We start from the raw sequence: 25,113 nt of genomic DNA, 5'->3' as shown, positions 1-25,113 counted from the left end.
AATAGGCAGAATTGCTGCTTTTGGTTAGGACAAGTAATCTTTTTTCCTAAATTATTACAATACAGAAATTCCTAGCCAAAAACAATTAGTTTTATGAAGAAATTATTTCATTGAAATAAATATCTATCGATCTGTCTATCTAGCTATCTTTCTATTCATCAATATATATATTTATATATATATATATATATAATCAGCTCACTTTACCATTTGCAGCTTATAACTATTAGCCACCAGGGGTCACTACTAACCAAAAGCAGTCATTCTACTTGTAAATCGTGCCAATCGAGTGGAACAGCGGCCTAGGATTCACCACTGCTTCATCTCATTTTCCAACAGATTGTAGACGTAAATTGGTTTTGATGGTACGCCTGTGCATGCTGAAATATTCAGAGCATATTCTGAATTTCAGTTAACACATCAGTAAGCATTTTGGCCATCAGTGAATTCAACCTTTTTTCTCAATCGGAATAGGCAAGGATAATGACAGATATATTTTACAATGTTAGAAAGTACATCATTTTATTTAATTGTGTGAATAAAAGGAATCTCCTCCCCGTCGGGGAATTGAACCCCGGTCTCCCGCGTGACAGGCGGGGATACTGACCACTATACTAACGAGGACTTATTGGCTTCAGTTAAACAGTGCTCACCTCCCTGGGGTTAAGGCATGCCCTCGATCAATTCTCAGTATTGTAATAGGCAGAATTGCTGCTTTTGGTTAGGACAAGTAATCTTTTTTCCTAAATTATTACAATACAGAAATTCCTAGCCAAAAACAATTAGTTTTATGAAGAAATTATTTCATTGAAATAAATATCTATCGATCTGTCTATCTAGCTATCTTTCTATTCATCAATATATATATATATATAATCAGCTCACTTTACCATTTGCAGCTTATAACTATTAGCCACCAGGGGTCACTACTAACCAAAAGCAGTCATTCTACTTGTAAATCGTGCCAATCGAGTGGAACAGCGGCCTAGGATTCACCACTGCTTCATCTCATTTTCCAACAGATTGTAGACGTAAATTGGTTTTGATGGTACGCCTGTGCATGCTGAAATATTCAGAGCATATTCTGAATTTCAGTTAACACATCAGTAAGCATTTTGGCCATCAGTGAATTCAACCTTTTTTCTCAATCGGAATAGGCAAGGATAATGACAGATATATTTTACAATGTTAGAAAGTACATCATTTTATTTAATTGTGTGAATAAAAGGAATCTCCTCCCCGTCGGGGAATTGAACCCCGGTCTCCCGCGTGACAGGCGGGGATACTGACCACTATACTAACGAGGACTTATTGGCTTCAGTTAAACTGTGCTCATCTCCCTGTGGTTAAGGCATGCCCTCGATCAATTCTCAGTATTGTAATAGGCAGAATTGCTGCTTTTGGTTAGGACAAGTAATCTTTTTTCCTAAATTATTACAATACAGAAATTCCTAGCCAAAAACAATTAGTTTTATGAAGAAATTATTTCATTGAAATAAATATCTATCGATCTATCTATCTAGCTATCTTTCTATTCATCAATATATATATTTATATATATATATATATATATATATATATAATCAGCTCACTTTACCATTTGCAGCTTATAACTATTAGCCACCAGGGGTCACTCCTAACCAAAAGCAGTCATTCTACTTGTAAATCGTGCCAATTGAGTGGAACAGCGGCCTAGGATTCACCACTGCTTCATCTCATTTTTCAACAGATTGTAGACGTAAATTGGTTTTGATGGTACGCCTGTGCATGCTGAAATATTCAGAGCATATTCTGAATTTCAGTTAACACATCAGTAAGCATTTTGGCCATCAGTGAATTCAACCTTTTTTCTCAATCGGAATAGGCAAGGATAATGACAGATATATTTTACAATGTTAGAAAGTACATCATTTTATTTAATTGTGTGAATAAAAGGAATCTCCTCCCCGTCGGGGAATTGAACCCCGGTCTCCCGCGTGACAGGCGGGGATACTGACCACTATACTAACGAGGACTTATTGGCTTCAGTTAAACAGTGCTCACCTCCCTGGGGTTAAGGCATGCCCTCGATCAATTCTCAGTATTGTAATAGGCAGAATTGCTGCATTTGGTTAGGACAAGTAATCTTTTTTCCTAAATTATTACAATACAGAAATTCCTAGCCAAAAACAATTAGTTTTATGAAGAAATTATTTCATTGAAATAAATATCTATCGATCTGTCTATCTAGCTATCTTTCTATTCATCAATATATATATTTATATATATATATATATATAATCAGCTCACTTTACCATTTGCAGCTTATAACTATTAGCCACCAGGGGTCACTACTAACCAAAAGCAGTCATTCTACTTGTAAATCGTGCCAATCGAGTGGAACAGCGGCCTAGGATTCACCACTGCTTCATCTCATTTTCCAACAGATTGTAGACGTAAATTGGTTTTGATGGTACGCCTGTGCATGCTGAAATATTCAGAGCATATTCTGAATTTCAGTTAACACATCAGTAAGCATTTTGGCCATCAGTGAATTCAACCTTTTTTCTCAATCGGAATAGGCAAGGATAATGACAGATATATTTTACAATGTTAGAAAGTACATCATTTTATTTAATTGTGTGAATAAAAGGAATCTCCTCCCCGTCGGGGAATTGAACCCCGGTCTCCCGCGTGACAGGCGGGGATACTGACCACTATACTAACGAGGACTTATTGGCTTCAGTTAAACAGTGCTCATCTCCCTGGGGTTAAGGCATGCCCTCGATCAATTCTCAGTATTGTAATAGGCAGAATTGCTGCTTTTGGTTAGGACAAGTAATCTTTTTTCCTAAATTATTACAATACAGAAATTCCTAGCCAAAAACAATTAGTTTTATGAAGAAATTATTTCATTGAAATAAATATCTATCGATCTGTCTATCTAGCTATCTTTCTATTCATCAATATATATATTTATATATATATATATATATATAATCAGCTCACTTTACCATTTGCAGCTTATAACTATTAGCCACCAGGGGTCACTACTAACCAAAAGCAGTCATTCTACTTGTAAATCGTGCCAATCGAGTGGAACAGCGGCCTAGGATTCACCACTGCTTCATCTCATTTTCCAACAGATTGTAGACGTAAATTGGTTTTGATGGTACGCCTGTGCATGCTGAAATATTCAGAGCATATTCTGAATTTCAGTTAACACATCAGTAAGCATTTTGGCCATCAGTGAATTCAACCTTTTTTCTCAATCGGAATAGGCAAGGATAATGACAGATATATTTTACAATGTTAGAAAGTACATCATTTTATTTAATTGTGTGAATAAAAGGAATCTCCTCCCCGTCGGGGAATTGAACCCCGGTCTCCCGCGTGACAGGCAGGGATACTGACCACTATACTAACGAGGACTTATTGGCTTCAGTTAAACAGTGCTCACCTCCCTGGGGTTAAGGCATGCCCTCGATCAATTCTCAGTATTGTAATAGGCAGAATTGCTGCTTTTGGTTAGGACAAGTAATCTTTTTTCCTAAATTATTACAATACAGAAATTCCTAGCCAAAAACAATTAGTTTTATGAAGAAATTATTTCATTGAAATAAATATCTATCGATCTGTCTATCTAGCTATCTTTCTATTCATCAATATATATATTTATATAAATATATATATATATAATCAGCTCACTTTACCATTTGCAGCTTATAACTATTAGCCACCAGGGGTCACTACTAACCAAAAGCAGTCATTCTACTTGTAAATCGTGCCAATCGAGTGGAACAGCGGCCTAGGATTCACCACTGCTTCATCTCATTTTCCAACAGATTGTAGACGTAAATTGGTTTTGATGGTACGCCTGTGCATGCTGAAATATTCAGAGCATATTCTGAATTTCAGTTAACACATCAGTAAGCATTTTGGCCATCAGTGAATTCAACCTTTTTTCTCAATCGGAATAGGCAAGGATAATGACAGATATATTTTACAATGTTAGAAAGTACATCATTTTATTTAATTGTGTGAATAAAAGGAATCTCCTCCCCGTCGGGGAATTGAACCCCGGTCTCCCGCGTGACAGGCGGGGATACTGACCACTATACTAACGAGGACTTATTGGCTTCAGTTAAACAGTGCTCATCTCCCTGGGGTTAAGGCATGCCCTCGATCAATTCTCAGTATTGTAATAGGCAGAATTGCTGCTTTTGGTTAGGACAAGTAATCTTTTTTCCTAAATTATTACAATACAGAAATTCCTAGCCAAAAACAATTAGTTTTATGAAGAAATTATTTCATTGAAATAAATATCTATCGATCTGTCTATCTAGCTATCTTTCTATTCATCAATATATATATTTATATAAATATATATATATATAATCAGCTCACTTTACCATTTGCAGCTTATAACTATTAGCCACCAGGGGTCACTACTAACCAAAAGCAGTCATTCTACTTGTAAATCGTGCCAATCGAGTGGAACAGCGGCCTAGGATTCACCACTGCTTCATCTCATTTTCCAACAGATTGTAGACGTAAATTGGTTTTGATGGTACGCCTGTGCATGCTGAAATATTCAGAGCATATTCTGAATTTCAGTTAACACATCAGTAAGCATTTTGGCCATCAGTGAATTCAACCTTTTTTCTCAATCGGAATAGGCAAGGATAATGACAGATATATTTTACAATGTTAGAAAGTACATCATTTTATTTAATTGTGTGAATAAAAGGAATCTCCTCCCCGTCGGGGAATTGAACCCCGGTCTCCCGCGTGACAGGCGGGGATACTGACCACTATACTAACGAGGACTTATTGGCTTCAGTTAAACAGTGCTCACCTCCCTGGGGTTAAGGCATGCCCTCGATCAATTCTCAGTATTGTAATAGGCAGAATTGCTGCTTTTGGTTAGGACAAGTAATCTTTTTTCCTAAATTATTACAATACAGAAATTCCTAGCCAAAAACAATTAGTTTTATGAAGAAATTATTTCATTGAAATAAATATCTATCGATCTGTCTATCTAGCTATCTTTCTATTCATCAATATATATATTTATATATATATATATATATAATCAGCTCACTTTACCATTTGCAGCTTATAACTATTAGCCACCAGGGGTCACTACTAACCAAAAGCAGTCATTCTACTTGTAAATCGTGCCAATCGAGTGGAACAGCGGCCTAGGATTCACCACTGCTTCATCTCATTTTCCAACAGATTGTAGACGTAAATTGGTTTTGATGGTACGCCTGTGCATGCTGAAATATTCAGAGCATATTCTGAATTTCAGTTAACACATCAGTAAGCATTTTGGCCATCAGTGAATTCAACCTTTTTTCTCAATCGGAATAGGCAAAGATAATGACAGATATATTTTACAATGTTAGAAAGTACATCATTTTATTTAATTGTGTGAATAAAAGGAATCTCCTCCCCGTCGGGGAATTGAACCCCGGTCTCCCGCGTGACAGGCGGGGATACTGACCACTATACTAACGAGGACTTATTGGCTTCAGTTAAACAGTGCTCACCTCCCTGGGGTTAAGGCATGCCCTCGATCAATTCTCAGTATTGTAATAGGCAGAATTGCTGCTTTTGGTTAGGACAAGTAATCTTTTTTCCTAAATTATTACAATACAGAAATTCCTAGCCAAAAACAATTAGTTTTATGAAGAAATTATTTCATTGAAATAAATATCTATCGATCTGTCTATCTAGCTATCTTTCTATTCATCAATATATATATTTATATATATATATATATATAATCAGCTCACTTTACCATTTGCAGCTTATAACTATTAGCCACCAGGGGTCACTACTAACCAAAAGCAGTCATTCTACTTGTAAATCGTGCCAATCGAGTGGAACAGCGGCCTAGGATTCACCACTGCTTCATCTCATTTTCCAACAGATTGTAGACGTAAATTGGTTTTGATGGTACGCCTGTGCATGCTGAAATATTCAGAGCATATTCTGAATTTCAGTTAACACATCAGTAAGCATTTTGGCCATCAGTGAATTCAACCTTTTTTCTCAATCGGAATAGGCAAAGATAATGACAGATATATTTTACAATGTTAGAAAGTACATCATTTTATTTAATTGTGTGAATAAAAGGAATCTCCTCCCCGTCGGGGAATTGAACCCCGGTCTCCCGCGTGACAGGCGGGGATACTGACCACTATACTAACGAGCACTTATTGGCTTCAGTTAAACAGTGCTCATCTCCCTGGGGTTAAGGCATGCCCTCGATCAATTCTCAGTATTGTAATAGGCAGAATTGCTGCTTTTGGTTAGGACAAGTAATCTTTTTTCCTAAATTATTACAATACAGAAATTCCTAGCCAAAAACAATTAGTTTTATGAAGAAATTATTTCATTGAAATAAATATCTATCGATCTGTCTATCTAGCTATCTTTCTATTCATCAATATATATATTTATATAAATATATATATATATAATCAGCTCACTTTACCATTTGCAGCTTATAACTATTAGCCACCAGGGGTCACTACTAACCAAAAGCAGTCATTCTACTTGTAAATCGTGCCAATCGAGTGGAACAGCGGCCTAGGATTCACCACTGCTTCATCTCATTTTCCAACAGATTGTAGACGTAAATTGGTTTTGATGGTACGCCTGTGCATGCTGAAATATTCAGAGCATATTCTGAATTTCAGTTAACACATCAGTAAGCATTTTGGCCATCAGTGAATTCAACCTTTTTTCTCAATCGGAATAGGCAAGGATAATGACAGATATATTTTACAATGTTAGAAAGTACATCATTTTATTTAATTGTGTGAATAAAAGGAATCTCCTCCCCGTCGGGGAATTGAACCCCGGTCTCCCGCGTGACAGGCGGGGATACTGACCACTATACTAACGAGGACTTATTGGCTTCAGTTAAACAGTGCTCATCTCCCTGGGGTTAAGGCATGCCCTCGATCAATTCTCAGTATTGTAATAGGCAGAATTGCTGCTTTTGGTTAGGACAAGTAATCTTTTTTCCTAAATTATTACAATACAGAAATTCCTAGCCAAAAACAATTAGTTTTATGAAGAAATTATTTCATTGAAATAAATATCTATCGATCTGTCTATCTAGCTATCTTTCTATTCATCAATATATATATTTATATAAATATATATATATATAATCAGCTCACTTTACCATTTGCAGCTTATAACTATTAGCCACCAGGGGTCACTACTAACCAAAAGCAGTCATTCTACTTGTAAATCGTGCCAATCGAGTGGAACAGCGGCCTAGGATTCACCACTGCTTCATCTCATTTTCCAACAGATTGTAGACGTAAATTGGTTTTGATGGTACGCCTGTGCATGCTGAAATATTCAGAGCATATTCTGAATTTCAGTTAACACATCAGTAAGCATTTTGGCCATCAGTGAATTCAACCTTTTTTCTCAATCGGAATAGGCAAGGATAATGACAGATATATTTTACAATGTTAGAAAGTACATCATTTTATTTAATTGTGTGAATAAAAGGAATCTCCTCCCCGTCGGGGAATTGAACCCCGGTCTCCCGCGTGACAGGCGGGGATACTGACCACTATACTAACGAGGACTTATTGGCTTCAGTTAAACAGTGCTCACCTCCCTGGGGTTAAGGCATGCCCTCGATCAATTCTCAGTATTGTAATAGGCAGAATTGCTGCTTTTGGTTAGGACAAGTAATCTTTTTTCCTAAATTATTACAATACAGAAATTCCTAGCCAAAAACAATTAGTTTTATGAAGAAATTATTTCATTGAAATAAATATCTATCGATCTGTCTATCTAGCTATCTTTCTATTCATCAATATATATATTTATATATATATATATATATAATCAGCTCACTTTACCATTTGCAGCTTATAACTATTAGCCACCAGGGGTCACTACTAACCAAAAGCAGTCATTCTACTTGTAAATCGTGCCAATCGAGTGGAACAGCGGCCTAGGATTCACCACTGCTTCATCTCATTTTCCAACAGATTGTAGACGTAAATTGGTTTTGATGGTACGCCTGTGCATGCTGAAATATTCAGAGCATATTCTGAATTTCAGTTAACACATCAGTAAGCATTTTGGCCATCAGTGAATTCAACCTTTTTTCTCAATCGGAATAGGCAAAGATAATGACAGATATATTTTACAATGTTAGAAAGTACATCATTTTATTTAATTGTGTGAATAAAAGGAATCTCCTCCCCGTCGGGGAATTGAACCCCGGTCTCCCGCGTGACAGGCGGGGATACTGACCACTATACTAACGAGGACTTATTGGCTTCAGTTAAACAGTGCTCACCTCCCTGGGGTTAAGGCATGCCCTCGATCAATTCTCAGTATTGTAATAGGCAGAATTGCTGCTTTTGGTTAGGACAAGTAATCTTTTTTCCTAAATTATTACAATACAGAAATTCCTAGCCAAAAACAATTAGTTTTATGAAGAAATTATTTCATTGAAATAAATATCTATCGATCTGTCTATCTAGCTATCTTTCTATTCATCAATATATATATTTATATATATATATATATATAATCAGCTCACTTTACCATTTGCAGCTTATAACTATTAGCCACCAGGGGTCACTACTAACCAAAAGCAGTCATTCTACTTGTAAATCGTGCCAATCGAGTGGAACAGCGGCCTAGGATTCACCACTGCTTCATCTCATTTTCCAACAGATTGTAGACGTAAATTGGTTTTGATGGTACGCCTGTGCATGCTGAAATATTCAGAGCATATTCTGAATTTCAGTTAACACATCAGTAAGCATTTTGGCCATCAGTGAATTCAACCTTTTTTCTCAATCGGAATAGGCAAAGATAATGACAGATATATTTTACAATGTTAGAAAGTACATCATTTTATTTAATTGTGTGAATAAAAGGAATCTCCTCCCCGTCGGGGAATTGAACCCCGGTCTCCCGCGTGACAGGCGGGGATACTGACCACTATACTAACGAGGACTTATTGGCTTCAGTTAAACAGTGCTCATCTCCCTGGGGTTAAGGCATGCCCTCGATCAATTCTCAGTATTGTAATAGGCAGAATTGCTGCTTTTGGTTAGGACAAGTAATCTTTTTTCCTAAATTATTACAATACAGAAATTCCTAGCCAAAAACAATTAGTTTTATGAAGAAATTATTTCATTGAAATAAATATCTATCGATCTGTCTATCTAGCTATCTTTCTATTCATCAATATATATATTTATATAAATATATATATATATAATCAGCTCACTTTACCATTTGCAGCTTATAACTATTAGCCACCAGGGGTCACTACTAACCAAAAGCAGTCATTCTACTTGTAAATCGTGCCAATCGAGTGGAACAGCGGCCTAGGATTCACCACTGCTTCATCTCATTTTCCAACAGATTGTAGACGTAAATTGGTTTTGATGGTACGCCTGTGCATGCTGAAATATTCAGAGCATATTCTGAATTTCAGTTAACACATCAGTAAGCATTTTGGCCATCAGTGAATTCAACCTTTTTTCTCAATCGGAATAGGCAAGGATAATGACAGATATATTTTACAATGTTAGAAAGTACATCATTTTATTTAATTGTGTGAATAAAAGGAATCTCCTCCCCGTCGGGGAATTGAACCCCGGTCTCCCGCGTGACAGGCGGGGATACTGACCACTATACTAACGAGGACTTATTGGCTTCAGTTAAACAGTGCTCACCTCCCTGGGGTTAAGGCATGCCCTCGATCAATTCTCAGTATTGTAATAGGCAGAATTGCTGCTTTTGGTTAGGACAAGTAATCTTTTTTCCTAAATTATTACAATACAGAAATTCCTAGCCAAAAACAATTAGTTTTATGAAGAAATTATTTCATTGAAATAAATATCTATCGATCTGTCTATCTAGCTAGCTTTCTATTCATCAATATATATATTTATATATATATATATATATAATCAGCTCACTTTACCATTTGCAGCTTATAACTGTTAGCCACCAGGGGTCACTACTAACCAAAAGCAGTCATTCTACTTGTAAATCGTGCCAATCGAGTGGAACAGCGGCCTAGGATTCACCACTGCTTCATCTCATTTTCCAACAGATTGTAGACGTAAATTGGTTTTGATGGTACGCCTGTGCATGCTGAAATATTCAGAGCATATTCTGAATTTCAGTTAACACATCAGTAAGCATTTTGGCCATCAGTGAATTCAACCTTTTTTCTCAATCGGAATAGGCAAGGATAATGACAGATATATTTTACAATGTTAGAAAGTACATCATTTTATTTAATTGTGTGAATAAAAGGAATCTCCTCCCCGTCGGGGAATTGAACCCCGGTCTCCCGCGTGACAGGCGGGGATACTGACCACTATACTAACGAGGACTTATTGGCTTCAGTTAAACAGTGCTCATCTCCCTGGGGTTAAGGCATGCCCTCGATCAATTCTCAGTATTGTAATAGGCAGAATTGCTGCTTTTGGTTAGGACAAGTAATCTTTTTTCCTAAATTATTACAATACAGAAATTCCTAGCCAAAAACAATTAGTTTTATGAAGAAATTATTTCATTGAAATAAATATCTATCGATCTGTCTATCTAGCTATCTTTCTATTCATCAATATATATATTTATATAAATATATATATATATAATCAGCTCACTTTACCATTTGCAGCTTATAACAATTAGCCACCAGGGGTCACTACTAACCAAAAGCAGTCATTCTACTTGTAAATCGTGCCAATCGAGTGGAACAGCGGCCTAGGATTCACCACTGCTTCATCTCATTTTCCAACAGATTGTAGACGTAAATTGGTTTTGATGGTACGCCTGTGCATGCTGAAATATTCAGAGCATATTCTGAATTTCAGTTAACACATCAGTAAGCATTTTGGCCATCAGTGAATTCAACCTTTTTTCTCAATCGGAATAGGCAAGGATAATGACAGATATATTTTACAATGTTAGAAAGTACATCATTTTATTTAATTGTGTGAATAAAAGGAATCTCCTCCCGGTCGGGGAATTGAACCCCGGTCTCCCGCGTGACAGGCGGGGATACTGACCACTATACTAACGAGGACTTATTGGCTTCACTTAAACAGTGCTCATCTCCCTGGGGTTAAGGCATGCCCTCGATCAATTCTCAGTATTGTAATAGGCAGAATTGCTGCTTTTGGTTAGGACAAGTAATCTTTTTTCCTAAATTATTACAATACAGAAATTCCTAGCCAAAAACAATTAGTTTTATGAAGAAATTATTTCATTGAAATAAATATCTATCGATCTGTCTATCTAGCTATCTTTCTATTCATCAATATATATATTTATATAAATATATATATATATAATCAGCTCACTTTACCATTTGCAGCTTATAACTATTAGCCACCAGGGGTCACTACTAACCAAAAGCAGTCATTCTACTTGTAAATCGTGCCAATCGAGTGGAACAGCGGCCTAGGATTCACCACTGCTTCATCTCATTTTCCAACAGATTGTAGACGTAAATTGGTTTTGATGGTACGCCTGTGCATGCTGAAATATTCAGAGCATATTCTGAATTTCAGTTAACACATCAGTAAGCATTTTGGCCATCAGTGAATTCAACCTTTTTTCTCAATCGGAATAGGCAAGGATAATGACAGATATATTTTACAATGTTAGAAAGTACATCATTTTATTTAATTGTGTGAATAAAAGGAATCTCCTCCCCGTCGGGGAATTGAACCCCGGTCTCCCGCGTGACAGGCGGGGATACTGACCACTATACTAACGAGGACTTATTGGCTTCAGTTAAACAGTGCTCACCTCCCTGGGGTTAAGGCATGCCCTCGATCAATTCTCAGTATTGTAATAGGCAGAATTGCTGCTTTTGGTTAGGACAAGTAATCTTTTTTCCTAAATTATTACAATACAGAAATTCCTAGCCAAAAACAATTAGTTTTATGAAGAAATTATTTCATTGAAATAAATATCTATCGATCTGTCTATCTAGCTAGCTTTCTATTCATCAATATATATATTTATATATATATATATATATAATCAGCTCACTTTACCATTTGCAGCTTATAACTATTAGCCACCAGGGGTCACTACTAACCAAAAGCAGTCATTCTACTTGTAAATCGTGCCAATCGAGTGGAACAGCGGCCTAGGATTCACCACTGCTTCATCTCATTTTCCAACAGATTGTAGACGTAAATTGGTTTTGATGGTACGCCTGTGCATGCTGAAATATTCAGAGCATATTCTGAATTTCAGTTAACACATCAGTAAGCATTTTGGCCATCAGTGAATTCAACCTTTTTTCTCAATCGGAATAGGCAAGGATAATGACAGATATATTTTACAATGTTAGAAAGTACATCATTTTATTTAATTGTGTGAATAAAAGGAATCTCCTCCCCGTCGGGGAATTGAACCCCGGTCTCCCGCGTGACAGGCGGGGATACTGACCACTATACTAACGAGGACTTATTGGCTTCAGTTAAACAGTGCTCATCTCCCTGGGGTTAAGGCATGCCCTCGATCAATTCTCAGTATTGTAATAGGCAGAATTGCTGCTTTTGGTTAGGACAAGTAATCTTTTTTCCTAAATTATTACAATACAGAAATTCCTAGCCAAAAACAATTAGTTTTATGAAGAAATTATTTCATTGAAATAAATATCTATCGATCTGTCTATCTAGCTATCTTTCTATTCATCAATATATATATTTATATAAATATATATATATATAATCAGCTCACTTTACCATTTGCAGCTTATAACTATTAGCCACCAGGGGTCACTACTAACCAAAAGCAGTCATTCTACTTGTAAATCGTGCCAATCGAGTGGAACAGCGGCCTAGGATTCACCACTGCTTCATCTCATTTTCCAACAGATTGTAGACGTAAATTGGTTTTGATGGTATGCCTGTGCATGCTGAAATATTCAGAGCATATTCTGAATTTCAGTTAACACATCAGTAAGCATTTTGGCCATCAGTGAATTCAACCTTTTTTCTCAATCGGAATAGGCAAGGATAATGACAGATATATTTTACAATGTTAGAAAGTACATCATTTTATTTAATTGTGTGAATAAAAGGAATCTCCTCCCCGTCGGGGAATTGAACCCCGGTCTCCCGCGTGACAGGCGGGGATACTGACCACTATACTAACGAGGACTTATTGGCTTCAGTTAAACAGTGCTCATCTCCCTGGGGTTAAGGCATGCCCTCGATCAATTCTCAGTATTGTAATAGGCAGAATTGCTGCTTTTGGTTAGGACAAGTAATCTTTTTTCCTAAATTATTACAATACAGAAATTCCTAGCCAAAAACAATTAGTTTTATGAAGAAATTATTTCATTGAAATAAATATCTATCGATCTGTCTATCTAGCTATCTTTCTATTCATCAATATATATATTTATATAAATATATATATATATAATCAGCTCACTTTACCATTTGCAGCTTATAACTATTAGCCACCAGGGGTCACTACTAACCAAAAGCAGTCATTCTACTTGTAAATCGTGCCAATCGAGTGGAACAGCGGCCTAGGATTCACCACTGCTTCATCTCATTTTCCAACAGATTGTAGACGTAAATTGGTTTTGATGGTACGCCTGTGCATGCTGAAATATTCAGAGCATATTCTGAATTTCAGTTAACACATCAGTAAGCATTTTGGCCATCAGTGAATTCAACCTTTTTTCTCAATCGGAATAGGCAAGGATAATGACAGATATATTTTACAATGTTAGAAAGTACATCATTTTATTTAATTGTGTGAATAAAAGGAATCTCCTCCCCGTCGGGGAATTGAACCCCGGTCTCCCGCGTGACAGGCGGGGATACTGACCACTATACTAACGAGGACTTATTGGCTTCAGTTAAACAGTGCTCACCTCCCTCGGGTTAAGGCATGCCCTCGATCAATTCTCAGTATTGTAATAGGCAGAATTGCTGCTTTTGGTTAGGACAAGTAATCTTTTTTCCTAAATTATTACAATACAGAAATTCCTAGCCAAAAACAATTAGTTTTATGAAGAAATTATTTCATTGAAATAAATATCTATCGATCTGTCTATCTAGCTATCTTTCTATTCATCAATATATATATTTATATATATATATATATATAATCAGCTCACTTTACCATTTGCAGCTTATAACTATTAGCCACCAGGGGTCACTACTAACCAAAAGCAGTCATTCTACTTGTAAATCGTGCCAATCGAGTGGAACAGCGGCCTAGGATTCACCACTGCTTCATCTCATTTTCCAACAGATTGTAGACGTAAATTGGTTTTGATGGTACGCCTGTGCATGCTGAAATATTCAGAGCATATTCTGAATTTCAGTTAACACATCAGTAAGCATTTTGGCCATCAGTGAATTCAACCTTTTTTCTCAATCGGAATAGGCAAGGATAATGACAGATATATTTTACAATGTTAGAAAGTACATCATTTTATTTAATTGTGTGAATAAAAGGAATCTCCTCCCCGTCGGGGAATTGAACCCCGGTCTCCCACGTGACAGGCGGGGATACTGACCACTATACTAACGAGGACTTATTGGCTTCAGTTAAACAGTGCTCACCTCCCTGGGGTTAAGGCATGCCCTCGATCAATTCTCAGTATTGTAATAGGCAGAATTGCTGCTTTTGGTTAGGACAAGTAATCTTTTTTCCTAAATTATTACAATACAGAAATTCCTAGCCAAAAACAATTAGTTTTATGAAGAAATTATTTCATTGAAATAAATATCTATCGATCTGTCTATCTAGCTATCTTTCTATTCATCAATATATATATTTATATATATATATATATATAATCAGCTCACTTTACCATTTGCAGCTTATAACTATTAGCCACCAGGGGTCACTACTAACCAAAAGCAGTCATTCTACTTGTAAATCGTGCCAATCGAGTGGAACAGCGGCCTAGGATTCACCACTGCTTCATCTCATTTTCCAACAGATTGTAGACGTAAATTGGTTTTGATGGTACGCCTGTGCATGCTGAAATATTCAGAGCATATTCTGAATTTCAGTTAACACATCAGTAAGCATTTTGGCCATCAGTGAATTCAACCTTTTTTCTCAATCGGAATAGGCAAGGATAATGACAGATATATTTTACAATGTTAGAAAGTACATCATTTTATTTAATTGTGTGAATAAAAGGAATCTCCTCCCCGTCGGGGAATTGAACCCCGGTCTCCCGCGTGACAGGCGGGGATACTGACCACTATACTAACGAGGACTTATTGGCTTCAGTTAAACAGTGCTCATCTCCCTGGGGTTAAGGCATGCCCTCGATCAATTCTCAGTATTGTAATAGGCAGAATTGCTGCTTTTGGTTAGGACAAGTAATCTTTTTTCCTAAATTATTACAATACAGAAATTCCTAGCCAAAAACAATTAGTTTTATGAAGAAATTATTTCATTGAAATAAATATCTATCGATCTGTCTATCTAGCTATCTTTCTATTCATCAATATATATATTTATATATATATATATATATAATCAGCTCACTTTACCATTTGCAGCTTATAACTATTAGCCACCAGGGGTCACTCCTAACCAAAAGCAGTCATTCTACTTGTAAATCGTGCCAATTGAGTGGAACAGCGGCCTAGGATTCACCACTGCTTCATCTCATTTTCCAACAGATTGTAGACGTAAATTGGTTTTGATGGTACGCCTGTGCATGCTGAAATATTCAGAGCATATTCTGAATTTCAGTTAACACATCAGTAAGCATTTTGGCCATCAGTGAATTCAACCTTTTTTCTCAATCGGAATAGGCAAGGATAATGACAGATATATTTTACAATGTTAGAAAGTACATCATTTTATTTAATTGTGTGAATAAAAGGAATCTCCTCCCCGTCGGGGAATTGAACCCCGGTCTCCCGCGTGACAGGCGGGGATACTGACCACTATACTAACGAGGACTTATTGGCTTCAGTTAAACAGTGCTCACCTCCCTGGGGTTAAGGCATGCCCTCGATCAATTCTCAGTATTGTAATAGGCAGAATTGCTGCTTTTGGTTAGGACAAGTAATCTTTTTTCCTAAATTATTACAATACAGAAATTCCTAGCCAAAAACAATTAGTTTTATGAAGAAATTATTTCATTGAAATAAATATCTATCGATCTGTCTATCTAGCTATCTTTCTATTCATCAATATATATATTTATATATATATATATATATAATCAGCTCACTTTACCATTTGCAGCTTATAACTATTAGCCACCAGGGGTCACTACTAACCAAAAGCAGTCATTCTACTTGTAAATCGTGCCAATCGAGTGGAACAGCGGCCTAGGATTCACCACTGCTTCATCTCATTTTCCAACAGATTGTAGACGTAAATTGGTTTTGATGGTACGCCTGTGCATGCTGAAATATTCAGAGCATATTCTGAATTTCAGTTAACACATCAGTAAGCATTTTGGCCATCAGTGAATTCAACCTTTTTTCTCAATCGGAATAGGCAAGGATAATGACAGATATATTTTACAATGTTAGAAAGTACATCATTTTATTTAATTGTGTGAATAAAAGGAATCGCCTCCCCGTCGGGGAATTGAACCCCGGTCTCCCGCGTGACAGGCGGGGATACTGACCACTATACTAACGAGGACTTATTGGCTTCAGTTAAACAGTGCTCACCTTCCTGGGGTTAAGGCATGCCCTCGATCAATTCTCAGTATTGTAATAGGCAGAATTGCTGCTTTTGGTTAGGACAAGTAATCTTTTTTCCTAAATTATTACAATACAGAAATTCCTAGCCAAAAACAATTAGTTTTATGAAGAAATTATTTCATTGAAATAAATATCTATCGATCTGTCTATCTAGCTATCTTTCTATTCATCAATATATATATTTATATAAATATATATATATATAATCAGCTCACTTTACCATTTGCAGCTTATAACTATTAGCCACCAGGGGTCACTACTAACCAAAAGCAGTCATTCTACTTGTAAATCGTGCCAATCGAGTGGAACAGCGGCCTAGGATTCACCACTGCTTCATCTCATTTTCCAACAGATTGTAGACGTAAATTGGTTTTGATGGTACGCCTGTGCATGCTGAAATATTCAGAGCATATTCTGAATTTCAGTTAACACATCAGTAAGCATTTTGGCCATCAGTGAATTCAACCTTTTTTCTCAATCGGAATAGGCAAGGATAATGACAGATATATTTTACAATGTTAGAAAGTACATCATTTTATTTAATTGTGTGAATAAAAGGAATCTCCTCCCCGTCGGGGAATTGAACCCCGGTCTCCCGCGTGACAGGCGGGGATACTGACCACTAAACTAACGAGGACTTATTGGCTTCAGTTAAACAGTGCTCACCTCCCTGGGGTTAAGGCATGCCCTCGATCAATTCTCAGTATTGTAATAGGCAGAATTGCTGCTTTTGGTTAGGACAAGTAATCTTTTTTCCTAAATTATTACAATACAGAAATTCCTAGCCAAAAACAATTAGTTTTATGAAGAAATTATTTCATTGAAATAAATATCTATCGATCTGTCTATCTAGCTATCTTTCTATTCATCAATATATATATTTATATATATATATATATATATAATCAGCTCACTTTACCATTTGCAGCTTATAACTATTAGCCACCAGGGGTCACTACTAACCAAAAGCAGTCATTCTACTTGTAAATCGTGCCAATCGAGTGGAACAGCGGCCTAGGATTCACCACTGCTTCATCTCATTTTCCAACAGATTGTAGACGTAAATTGGTTTTGATGGTACGCCTGTGCATGCTGAAATATTCAGAGCATATTCTGAATTTCAGTTAACACATCAGTAAGCATTTTGGCCATCAGTGAATTCAACCTTTTTTCTCAATCGGAATAGGCAAGGATAATGACAGATATATTTTACAATGTTAGAAAGTACATCATTTTATTTAATTGTGTGAATAAAAGGAATCTCCTCCCCGTCGGGGAATTGAACCCCGGTCTCCCGCGTGACAGGCGGGGATACTGACCACTATACTAACGAGGACTTATTGGCTTCAGTTAAACAGTGCTCACCTCCCTGGGGTTAAGGCATGCCCTCGATCAATTCTCAGTATTGTAATAGGCAGAATTGCTGCTTTTGGTTAGGACAAGTAATCTTTTTTCCTAAATTATTACAATACAGAAATTCCTAGCCAAAAACAATTAGTTTTATGAAGAAATTATTTCATTGAAATAAATATCTATCGATCTGTCTATCTAGCTATCTTTCTATTCATCAATATATATATTTATATATATATATATATATAATCAGCTCACTTTACCATTTGCAGCTTATAACTATTAGCCACCAGGGGTCACTACTAACCAAAAGCAGTCATTCTACTTGTAAATCGTGCCAATCGAGTGGAACAGCGGCCTAGGATTCACCACTGCTTCATCTCATTTTCCAACAGATTGTAGACGTAAATTGGTTTTGATGGTACGCCTGTGCATGCTGAAATATTCAGAGCATATTCTGAATTTCAGTTAACACATCAGTAAGCATTTTGGCCATCAGTGAATTCAACCTTTTTTCTCAATCGGAATAGGCAAGGATAATGACAGATATATTTTACAATGTTAGAAAGTACATCATTTTATTTAATTGTGTGAATAAAAGGAATCTCCTCCCCGTCGGGGAATTGAACCCCGGTCTCCCGCGTGACAGGCGGGGATACTGACCACTATACTAACGAGGACTTATTGGCTTCAGTTAAACAGTGCTCATCTCCCTGGGGTTAAGGCATGCCCTCGATCAATTCTCAGTATTGTAATAGGCAGAATTGCTGCTTTTGGTTAGGACAAGTAATCTTTTTTCCTAAATTATTACAATACAGAAATTCCTAGCCAAAAACAATTAGTTTTATGAAGAAATTATTTCATTGAAATAAATATCTATCGATCTGTCTATCTAGCTATCTTTCTATTCATCAATATATATATTTATATAAATATATATATATATAATCAGCTCACTTTACCATTTGCAGCTTATAACTATTAGCCACCAGGGGTCACTACTAACCAAAAGCAGTCATTCTACTTGTAAATCGTGCCAATCGAGTGGAACAGCGGCCTAGGATTCACCACTGCTTCATCTCATTTTCCAACAGATTGTAGACGTAAATTGGTTTTGATGGTACGCCTGTGCATGCTGAAATCTTCAGAGCATATTCTGAATTTCAGTTAACACATCAGTAAGCATTTTGGCCATCAGTGAATTCAACCTTTTTTCTCAATCGGAATAGGCAAGGATAATGACAGATATATTTTACAATGTTAGAAAGTACATCATTTTATTTAATTGTGTGAATAAAAGGAATCTCCTCCCCGTCGGGGAATTGAACCCCGGTCTCCCGCGTGACAGGCGGGGATACTGACCACTATACTAACGAGGACTTATTGGCTTCAGTTAAACAGTGCTCACCTCCCTCGGGTTAAGGCATGCCCTCGATCAATTCTCAGTATTGTAATAGGCAGAATTGCTGCTTTTGGTTAGGACAAGTAATCTTTTTTCCTAAATTATTACAATACAGAAATTCCTAGCCAAAAACAATTAGTTTTATGAAGAAATTATTTCATTGAAATAAATATCTATCGATCTGTCTATCTAGCTATCTTTCTATTCATCAATATATATATTTATATATATATATATATATAATCAGCTCACTTTACCATTTGCAGCTTATAACTATTAGCCACCAGGGGTCACTACTAACCAAAAGCAGTCATTCTACTTGTAAATCGTGCCAATCGAGTGGAACAGCGGCCTAGGATTCACCACTGCTTCATCTCATTTTCCAACAGATTGTAGACGTAAATTGGTTTTGATGGTACGCCTGTGCATGCTGAAATATTCAGAGCATATTCTGAATTTCAGTTAACACATCAGTAAGCATTTTGGCCATCAGTGAATTCAACCTTTTTTCTCAATCGGAATAGGCAAGGATAATGACAGATATATTTTACAATGTTAGAAAGTACATCATTTTATTTAATTGTGTGAATAAAAGGAATCTCCTCCCCGTCGGGGAATTGAACCCCGGTCTCCCGCGTGACAGGCGGGGATACTGACCACTATACTAACGAGGACTTATTGGCTTCAGTTAAACAGTGCTCATCTCCCTGGGGTTAAGGCATGCCCTCGATCAATTCTCAGTATTGTAATAGGCAGAATTGCTGCTTTTGGTTAGGACAAGTAATCTTTTTTCCTAAATTATTACAATACAGAAATTCCTAGCCAAAAACAATTAGTTTTATGAAGAAATTATTTCATTGAAATAAATATCTATCGATCTGTCTATCTAGCTATCTTTCTATTCATCAATATATATATTTATATAAATATATATATATATAATCAGCTCACTTTACCATTTGCAGCTTATAACTATTAGCCACCAGGGGTCACTACTAACCAAAAGCAGTCATTCTACTTGTAAATCGTGCCAATCGAGTGGAACAGCGGCCTAGGATTCACCACTGCTTCATCTCATTTTCCAACAGATTGTAGACGTAAATTGGTTTTGATGGTACGCCTGTGCATGCTGAAATATTCAGAGCATATTCTGAATTTCAGTTAACACATCAGTAAGCATTTTGGCCATCAGTGAATTCAACCTTTTTTCTCAATCGGAATAGGCAAGGATAATGACAGATATATTTTACAATGTTAGAAAGTACATCATTTTATTTAATTGTGTGAATAAAAGGAATCTCCTCCCCGTCGGGGAATTGAACCCCGGTCTCCCGCGTGACAGGCGGGGATACTGACCACTATACTAACGAGGACTTATTGGCTTCAGTTAAACAGTGCTCACCTCCCTGGGGTTAAGGCATGCCCTCGATCAATTCTCAGTATTGTAATAGGCAGAATTGCTGCTTTTGGTTAGGACAAGTAATCTTTTTTCCTAAATTATTACAATACAGAAATTCCTAGCCAAAAACAATTAGTTTTATGAAGAAATTATTTCATTGAAATAAATATCTATCGATCTGTCTATCTAGCTATCTTTCTATTCATCAATATATATATTTATATATATATATATATATAATCAGCTCACTTTACCATTTGCAGCTTATAACTATTAGCCACCAGGGGTCACTACTAACCAAAAGCAGTCATTCTACTTGTAAATCGTGCCAATCGAGTGGAACAGCGGCCTAGGATTCACCACTGCTTCATCTCATTTTCCAACAGATTGTAGACGTAAATTGGTTTTGATGGTACGCCTGTGCATGCTGAAATATTCAGAGCATATTCTGAATTTCAGTTAACACATCAGTAAGCATTTTGGCCATCAGTGAATTCAACCTTTTTTCTCAATCGGAATAGGCAAGGATAATGACAGATATATTTTACAATGTTAGAAAGTACATCATTTTATTTAATTGTGTGAATAAAAGGAATCTCCTCCCCGTCGGGGAATTGAACCCCGGTCTCCCGCGTGACAGGCGGGGATACTGACCACTATACTAACGAGGACTTATTGGCTTCAGTTAAACAGTGCTCATCTCCCTGGGGTTAAGGCATGCCCTCGATCAATTCTCAGTATTGTAATAGGCAGAATTGCTGCTTTTGGTTAGGACAAGTAATCTTTTTTCCTAAATTATTACAATACAGAAATTCCTAGCCAAAAACAATTAGTTTTATGAAGAAATTATTTCATTGAAATAAATATCTATCGATCTGTCTATCTAGCTATCTTTCTATTCATCAATATATATATTTATATATATATATATATATAATCAGCTCACTTTACCATTTGCAGCTTATAACTATTAGCCACCAGGGGTCACTCCTAACCAAAAGCAGTCATTCTACTTGTAAATCGTGCCAATTGAGTGGAACAGCGGCCTAGGATTCACCACTGCTTCATCTCATTTTCCAACAGATTGTAGACGTAAATTGGTTTTGATGGTACGCCTGTGCATGCTGAAATATTCAGAGCATATTCTGAATTTCAGTTAACACATCAGTAAGCATTTTGGCCATCAGTGAATTCAACCTTTTTTCTCAATCGGAATAGGCAAGGATAATGACAGATATATTTTACAATGTTAGAAAGTACATCATTTTATTTAATTGTGTGAATAAAAGGAATCTCCTCCCCGTCGGGGAATTGAACCCCGGTCTCCCGCGTGACAGGCGGGGATACTGACCACTATACTAACGAGGACTTATTGGCTTCAGTTAAACAGTGCTCACCTCCCTGGGGTTAAGGCATGCCCTCGATCAATTCTCAGTATTGTAATAGGCAGAATTGCTGCTTTTGGTTAGGACAAGTAATCTTTTTTCCTAAATTATTACAATACAGAAATTCCTAGCCAAAAACAATTAGTTTTATGAAGAAATTATTTCATTGAAATAAATATCTATCGATCTGTCTATCTAGCTATCTTTCTATTCATCAATATATATATTTATATATATATATATATATAATCAGCTCACTTTACCATTTGCAGCTTATAACTATTAGCCACCAGGGGTCACTACTAACCAAAAGCAGTCATTCTACTTGTAAATCGTGCCAATCGAGTGGAACAGCGGCCTAGGATTCACCACTGCTTCATCTCATTTTCCAACAGATTGTAGACGTAAATTGGTTTTGATGGTACGCCTGTGCATGCTGAAATATTCAGAGCATATTCTGAATTTCAGTTAACACATCAGTAAGCATTTTGGCCATCAGTGAATTCAACCTTTTTTCTCAATCGGAATAGGCAAGGATAATGACAGATATATTTTACAATGTTAGAAAGTACATCATTTTATTTAATTGTGTGAATAAAAGGAATCGCCTCCCCGTCGGGGAATTGAACCCCGGTCTCCCGCGTGACAGGCGGGGATACTGACCACTATACTAACGAGGACTTATTGGCTTCAGTTAAACAGTGCTCACCTTCCTGGGGTTAAGGCATGCCCTCGATCAATTCTCAGTATTGTAATAGGCAGAATTGCTGCTTTTGGTTAGGACAAGTAATCTTTTTTCCTAAATTATTACAATACAGAAATTCCTAGCCAAAAACAATTAGTTTTATGAAGAAATTATTTCATTGAAATAAATATCTATCGATCTGTCTATCTAGCTATCTTTCTATTCATCAATATATATATTTATATAAATATATATATATATAATCAGCTCACTTTACCATTTGCAGCTTATAACTATTAGCCACCAGGGGTCACTACTAACCAAAAGCAGTCATTCTACTTGTAAATCGTGCCAATCGAGTGGAACAGCGGCCTAGGATTCACCACTGCTTCATCTCATTTTCCAACAGATTGTAGACGTAAATTGGTTTTGATGGTACGCCTGTGCATGCTGAAATATTCAGAGCATATTCTGAATTTCAGTTAACACATCAGTAAGCATTTTGGCCATCAGTGAATTCAACCTTTTTTCTCAATCGGAATAGGCAAGGATAATGACAGATATATTTTACAATGTTAGAAAGTACATCATTTTATTTAATTGTGTGAATAAAAGGAATCTCCTCCCCGTCGGGGAATTGAACCCCGGTCTCCCGCGTGACAGGCGGGGATACTGACCACTATACTAACGAGGACTTATTGGCTTCAGTTAAACAGTGCTCACCTCCCTGGGGTTAAGGCATGCCCTCGATCAATTCTCAGTATTGTAATAGGCAGAATTGCTGCTTTTGGTTAGGACAAGTAATCTTTTTTCCTAAATTATTACAATACAGAAATTCCTAGCCAAAAACAATTAGTTTTATGAAGAAATTATTTCATTGAAATAAATATCTATCGATCTGTCTATCTAGCTATCTTTCTATTCATCAATATATATATTTATATATATATATATATATAATCAGCTCACTTTACCATTTGCAGCTTATAACTATTAGCCACCAGGGGTCACTACTAACCAAAAGCAGTCATTCTACTTGTAAATCGTGCCAATCGAGTGGAACAGCGGCCTAGGATTCACCACTGCTTCATCTCATTTTCCAACAGATTGTAGACGTAAATTGGTTTTGATGGTACGCCTGTGCATGCTGAAATATTCAGAGCATATTCTGAATTTCAGTTAACACATCAGTAAGCATTTTGGCCATCAGTGAATTCAACCTTTTTTCTCAATCGGAATAGGCAAGGATAATGACAGATATATTTTACAATGTTAGAAAGTACATCATTTTATTTAATTGTGTGAATAAAAGGAATCTCCTCCCCGTCGGGGAATTGAACCCCGGTCTCCCGCGTGACAGGCGGGGATACTGACCACTATACTAACGAGGACTTATTGGCTTCAGTTAAACAGTGCTCATCTCCCTGGGGTTAAGGCATGCCCTCGATCAATTCTCAGTATTGTAATAGGCAGAATTGCTGCTTTTGGTTAGGACAAGTCATCTTTTTTCCTAAATTATTACAATACAGAAATTCCTAGCCAAAAACAATTAGTTTTATGAAGAAATTATTTCATTGAAATAAATATCTATCGATCTGTCTATCTAGCTATCTTTCTATTCATCAATATATATATTTATATATATATATATATATAATCAGCTCACTTTACCATTTGCAGCTTATAACTATTAGCCACCAGGGGTCACTCCTAATCAAAAGCAGTCATTCTACTTGTAAATCGTGCCAATTGAGTGGAACAGCGGCCTAGGATTCACCACTGCTTCATCTCATTTTCCAACAGATTGTAGACGTAAATTGGTTTTGATGGTACGCCTGTGCATGCTGAAATATTCAGAGCATATTCTGAATTTCAGTTAACACATCAGTAAGCATTTTGGCCATCAGTGAATTCAACCTTTTTTCTCAATCGGAATAGGCAAGGATAATGACAGATATATTTTACAATGTTAGAAAGTACATCATTTTATTTAATTGTGTGAATAAAAGGAATCTCCTCCCCGTCGGGGAATTGAACCCCGGTCTCCCGCGTGACAGGCGGGGATACTGACCACTATACTAACGAGGACTTATTGGCTTCAGTTAAACAGTGCTCACCTCCCTGGGGTTAAGGCATGCCCTCGATCAATTCTCAGT

The 25,113-nt window shown here is 36.6% G+C and overlaps 31 non-coding genes across 31 annotated transcripts; all 31 read right to left on the bottom strand.

Annotated features, from left to right (window-relative positions):
* Nucleotides 1-552: 552 nt before the first annotated feature.
* Nucleotides 553-624, bottom strand: TRNAD-GUC (transfer RNA aspartic acid (anticodon GUC)). The gene has a single exon. It is a non-coding gene; the product is annotated as a tRNA-Asp (tRNA).
* Nucleotides 625-1,235: 611 nt separating this feature from the next.
* TRNAD-GUC (transfer RNA aspartic acid (anticodon GUC)) lies at nt 1,236-1,307 on the bottom strand. Its single transcript has one exon. It is a non-coding gene; the product is annotated as a tRNA-Asp (tRNA).
* Nucleotides 1,308-1,942: 635 nt separating this feature from the next.
* On the bottom strand, nt 1,943-2,014 carry TRNAD-GUC (transfer RNA aspartic acid (anticodon GUC)). Its single transcript has one exon. It is a non-coding gene; the product is annotated as a tRNA-Asp (tRNA).
* Nucleotides 2,015-2,639: 625 nt separating this feature from the next.
* TRNAD-GUC (transfer RNA aspartic acid (anticodon GUC)) lies at nt 2,640-2,711 on the bottom strand. Its single transcript has one exon. It is a non-coding gene; the product is annotated as a tRNA-Asp (tRNA).
* Nucleotides 2,712-4,037: 1,326 nt separating this feature from the next.
* Nucleotides 4,038-4,109, bottom strand: TRNAD-GUC (transfer RNA aspartic acid (anticodon GUC)). The gene has a single exon. It is a non-coding gene; the product is annotated as a tRNA-Asp (tRNA).
* Nucleotides 4,110-4,736: 627 nt separating this feature from the next.
* Nucleotides 4,737-4,808, bottom strand: TRNAD-GUC (transfer RNA aspartic acid (anticodon GUC)). Its single transcript has one exon. It is a non-coding gene; the product is annotated as a tRNA-Asp (tRNA).
* Nucleotides 4,809-5,433: 625 nt separating this feature from the next.
* TRNAD-GUC (transfer RNA aspartic acid (anticodon GUC)) lies at nt 5,434-5,505 on the bottom strand. Its single transcript has one exon. It is a non-coding gene; the product is annotated as a tRNA-Asp (tRNA).
* Nucleotides 5,506-6,829: 1,324 nt separating this feature from the next.
* TRNAD-GUC (transfer RNA aspartic acid (anticodon GUC)) lies at nt 6,830-6,901 on the bottom strand. The gene has a single exon. It is a non-coding gene; the product is annotated as a tRNA-Asp (tRNA).
* Nucleotides 6,902-7,528: 627 nt separating this feature from the next.
* On the bottom strand, nt 7,529-7,600 carry TRNAD-GUC (transfer RNA aspartic acid (anticodon GUC)). The gene has a single exon. It is a non-coding gene; the product is annotated as a tRNA-Asp (tRNA).
* Nucleotides 7,601-8,225: 625 nt separating this feature from the next.
* On the bottom strand, nt 8,226-8,297 carry TRNAD-GUC (transfer RNA aspartic acid (anticodon GUC)). The gene has a single exon. It is a non-coding gene; the product is annotated as a tRNA-Asp (tRNA).
* Nucleotides 8,298-8,922: 625 nt separating this feature from the next.
* TRNAD-GUC (transfer RNA aspartic acid (anticodon GUC)) lies at nt 8,923-8,994 on the bottom strand. Its single transcript has one exon. It is a non-coding gene; the product is annotated as a tRNA-Asp (tRNA).
* A 627-nt stretch (nt 8,995-9,621) lies between these two features.
* Nucleotides 9,622-9,693, bottom strand: TRNAD-GUC (transfer RNA aspartic acid (anticodon GUC)). Its single transcript has one exon. It is a non-coding gene; the product is annotated as a tRNA-Asp (tRNA).
* A 625-nt stretch (nt 9,694-10,318) lies between these two features.
* On the bottom strand, nt 10,319-10,390 carry TRNAD-GUC (transfer RNA aspartic acid (anticodon GUC)). The gene has a single exon. It is a non-coding gene; the product is annotated as a tRNA-Asp (tRNA).
* Nucleotides 10,391-11,716: 1,326 nt separating this feature from the next.
* On the bottom strand, nt 11,717-11,788 carry TRNAD-GUC (transfer RNA aspartic acid (anticodon GUC)). Its single transcript has one exon. It is a non-coding gene; the product is annotated as a tRNA-Asp (tRNA).
* A 625-nt stretch (nt 11,789-12,413) lies between these two features.
* On the bottom strand, nt 12,414-12,485 carry TRNAD-GUC (transfer RNA aspartic acid (anticodon GUC)). The gene has a single exon. It is a non-coding gene; the product is annotated as a tRNA-Asp (tRNA).
* Nucleotides 12,486-13,112: 627 nt separating this feature from the next.
* On the bottom strand, nt 13,113-13,184 carry TRNAD-GUC (transfer RNA aspartic acid (anticodon GUC)). The gene has a single exon. It is a non-coding gene; the product is annotated as a tRNA-Asp (tRNA).
* A 627-nt stretch (nt 13,185-13,811) lies between these two features.
* Nucleotides 13,812-13,883, bottom strand: TRNAD-GUC (transfer RNA aspartic acid (anticodon GUC)). Its single transcript has one exon. It is a non-coding gene; the product is annotated as a tRNA-Asp (tRNA).
* A 1,322-nt stretch (nt 13,884-15,205) lies between these two features.
* TRNAD-GUC (transfer RNA aspartic acid (anticodon GUC)) lies at nt 15,206-15,277 on the bottom strand. Its single transcript has one exon. It is a non-coding gene; the product is annotated as a tRNA-Asp (tRNA).
* Nucleotides 15,278-15,902: 625 nt separating this feature from the next.
* Nucleotides 15,903-15,974, bottom strand: TRNAD-GUC (transfer RNA aspartic acid (anticodon GUC)). The gene has a single exon. It is a non-coding gene; the product is annotated as a tRNA-Asp (tRNA).
* Nucleotides 15,975-16,599: 625 nt separating this feature from the next.
* On the bottom strand, nt 16,600-16,671 carry TRNAD-GUC (transfer RNA aspartic acid (anticodon GUC)). The gene has a single exon. It is a non-coding gene; the product is annotated as a tRNA-Asp (tRNA).
* A 1,326-nt stretch (nt 16,672-17,997) lies between these two features.
* On the bottom strand, nt 17,998-18,069 carry TRNAD-GUC (transfer RNA aspartic acid (anticodon GUC)). Its single transcript has one exon. It is a non-coding gene; the product is annotated as a tRNA-Asp (tRNA).
* Nucleotides 18,070-18,694: 625 nt separating this feature from the next.
* TRNAD-GUC (transfer RNA aspartic acid (anticodon GUC)) lies at nt 18,695-18,766 on the bottom strand. The gene has a single exon. It is a non-coding gene; the product is annotated as a tRNA-Asp (tRNA).
* A 627-nt stretch (nt 18,767-19,393) lies between these two features.
* Nucleotides 19,394-19,465, bottom strand: TRNAD-GUC (transfer RNA aspartic acid (anticodon GUC)). Its single transcript has one exon. It is a non-coding gene; the product is annotated as a tRNA-Asp (tRNA).
* A 625-nt stretch (nt 19,466-20,090) lies between these two features.
* On the bottom strand, nt 20,091-20,162 carry TRNAD-GUC (transfer RNA aspartic acid (anticodon GUC)). Its single transcript has one exon. It is a non-coding gene; the product is annotated as a tRNA-Asp (tRNA).
* Nucleotides 20,163-20,789: 627 nt separating this feature from the next.
* Nucleotides 20,790-20,861, bottom strand: TRNAD-GUC (transfer RNA aspartic acid (anticodon GUC)). Its single transcript has one exon. It is a non-coding gene; the product is annotated as a tRNA-Asp (tRNA).
* Nucleotides 20,862-21,486: 625 nt separating this feature from the next.
* On the bottom strand, nt 21,487-21,558 carry TRNAD-GUC (transfer RNA aspartic acid (anticodon GUC)). Its single transcript has one exon. It is a non-coding gene; the product is annotated as a tRNA-Asp (tRNA).
* Nucleotides 21,559-22,183: 625 nt separating this feature from the next.
* TRNAD-GUC (transfer RNA aspartic acid (anticodon GUC)) lies at nt 22,184-22,255 on the bottom strand. Its single transcript has one exon. It is a non-coding gene; the product is annotated as a tRNA-Asp (tRNA).
* A 625-nt stretch (nt 22,256-22,880) lies between these two features.
* TRNAD-GUC (transfer RNA aspartic acid (anticodon GUC)) lies at nt 22,881-22,952 on the bottom strand. Its single transcript has one exon. It is a non-coding gene; the product is annotated as a tRNA-Asp (tRNA).
* Nucleotides 22,953-23,579: 627 nt separating this feature from the next.
* Nucleotides 23,580-23,651, bottom strand: TRNAD-GUC (transfer RNA aspartic acid (anticodon GUC)). Its single transcript has one exon. It is a non-coding gene; the product is annotated as a tRNA-Asp (tRNA).
* A 625-nt stretch (nt 23,652-24,276) lies between these two features.
* Nucleotides 24,277-24,348, bottom strand: TRNAD-GUC (transfer RNA aspartic acid (anticodon GUC)). Its single transcript has one exon. It is a non-coding gene; the product is annotated as a tRNA-Asp (tRNA).
* A 625-nt stretch (nt 24,349-24,973) lies between these two features.
* Nucleotides 24,974-25,045, bottom strand: TRNAD-GUC (transfer RNA aspartic acid (anticodon GUC)). Its single transcript has one exon. It is a non-coding gene; the product is annotated as a tRNA-Asp (tRNA).
* Between the last annotated feature and the right edge of the window lie 68 nt (nt 25,046-25,113).

Source organism: Lissotriton vulgaris, chromosome 1_1 (genome assembly GCF_964263255.1).
Source record: "Lissotriton vulgaris chromosome 1_1, aLisVul1.2, whole genome shotgun sequence".
NCBI classification, from domain to species: Eukaryota; Metazoa; Chordata; class Amphibia; order Caudata; family Salamandridae; genus Lissotriton; species Lissotriton vulgaris.
The sequence above is the reverse complement of the archived record's forward strand: the minus strand, read 5'-3'. Positions and strand labels throughout refer to the sequence as shown.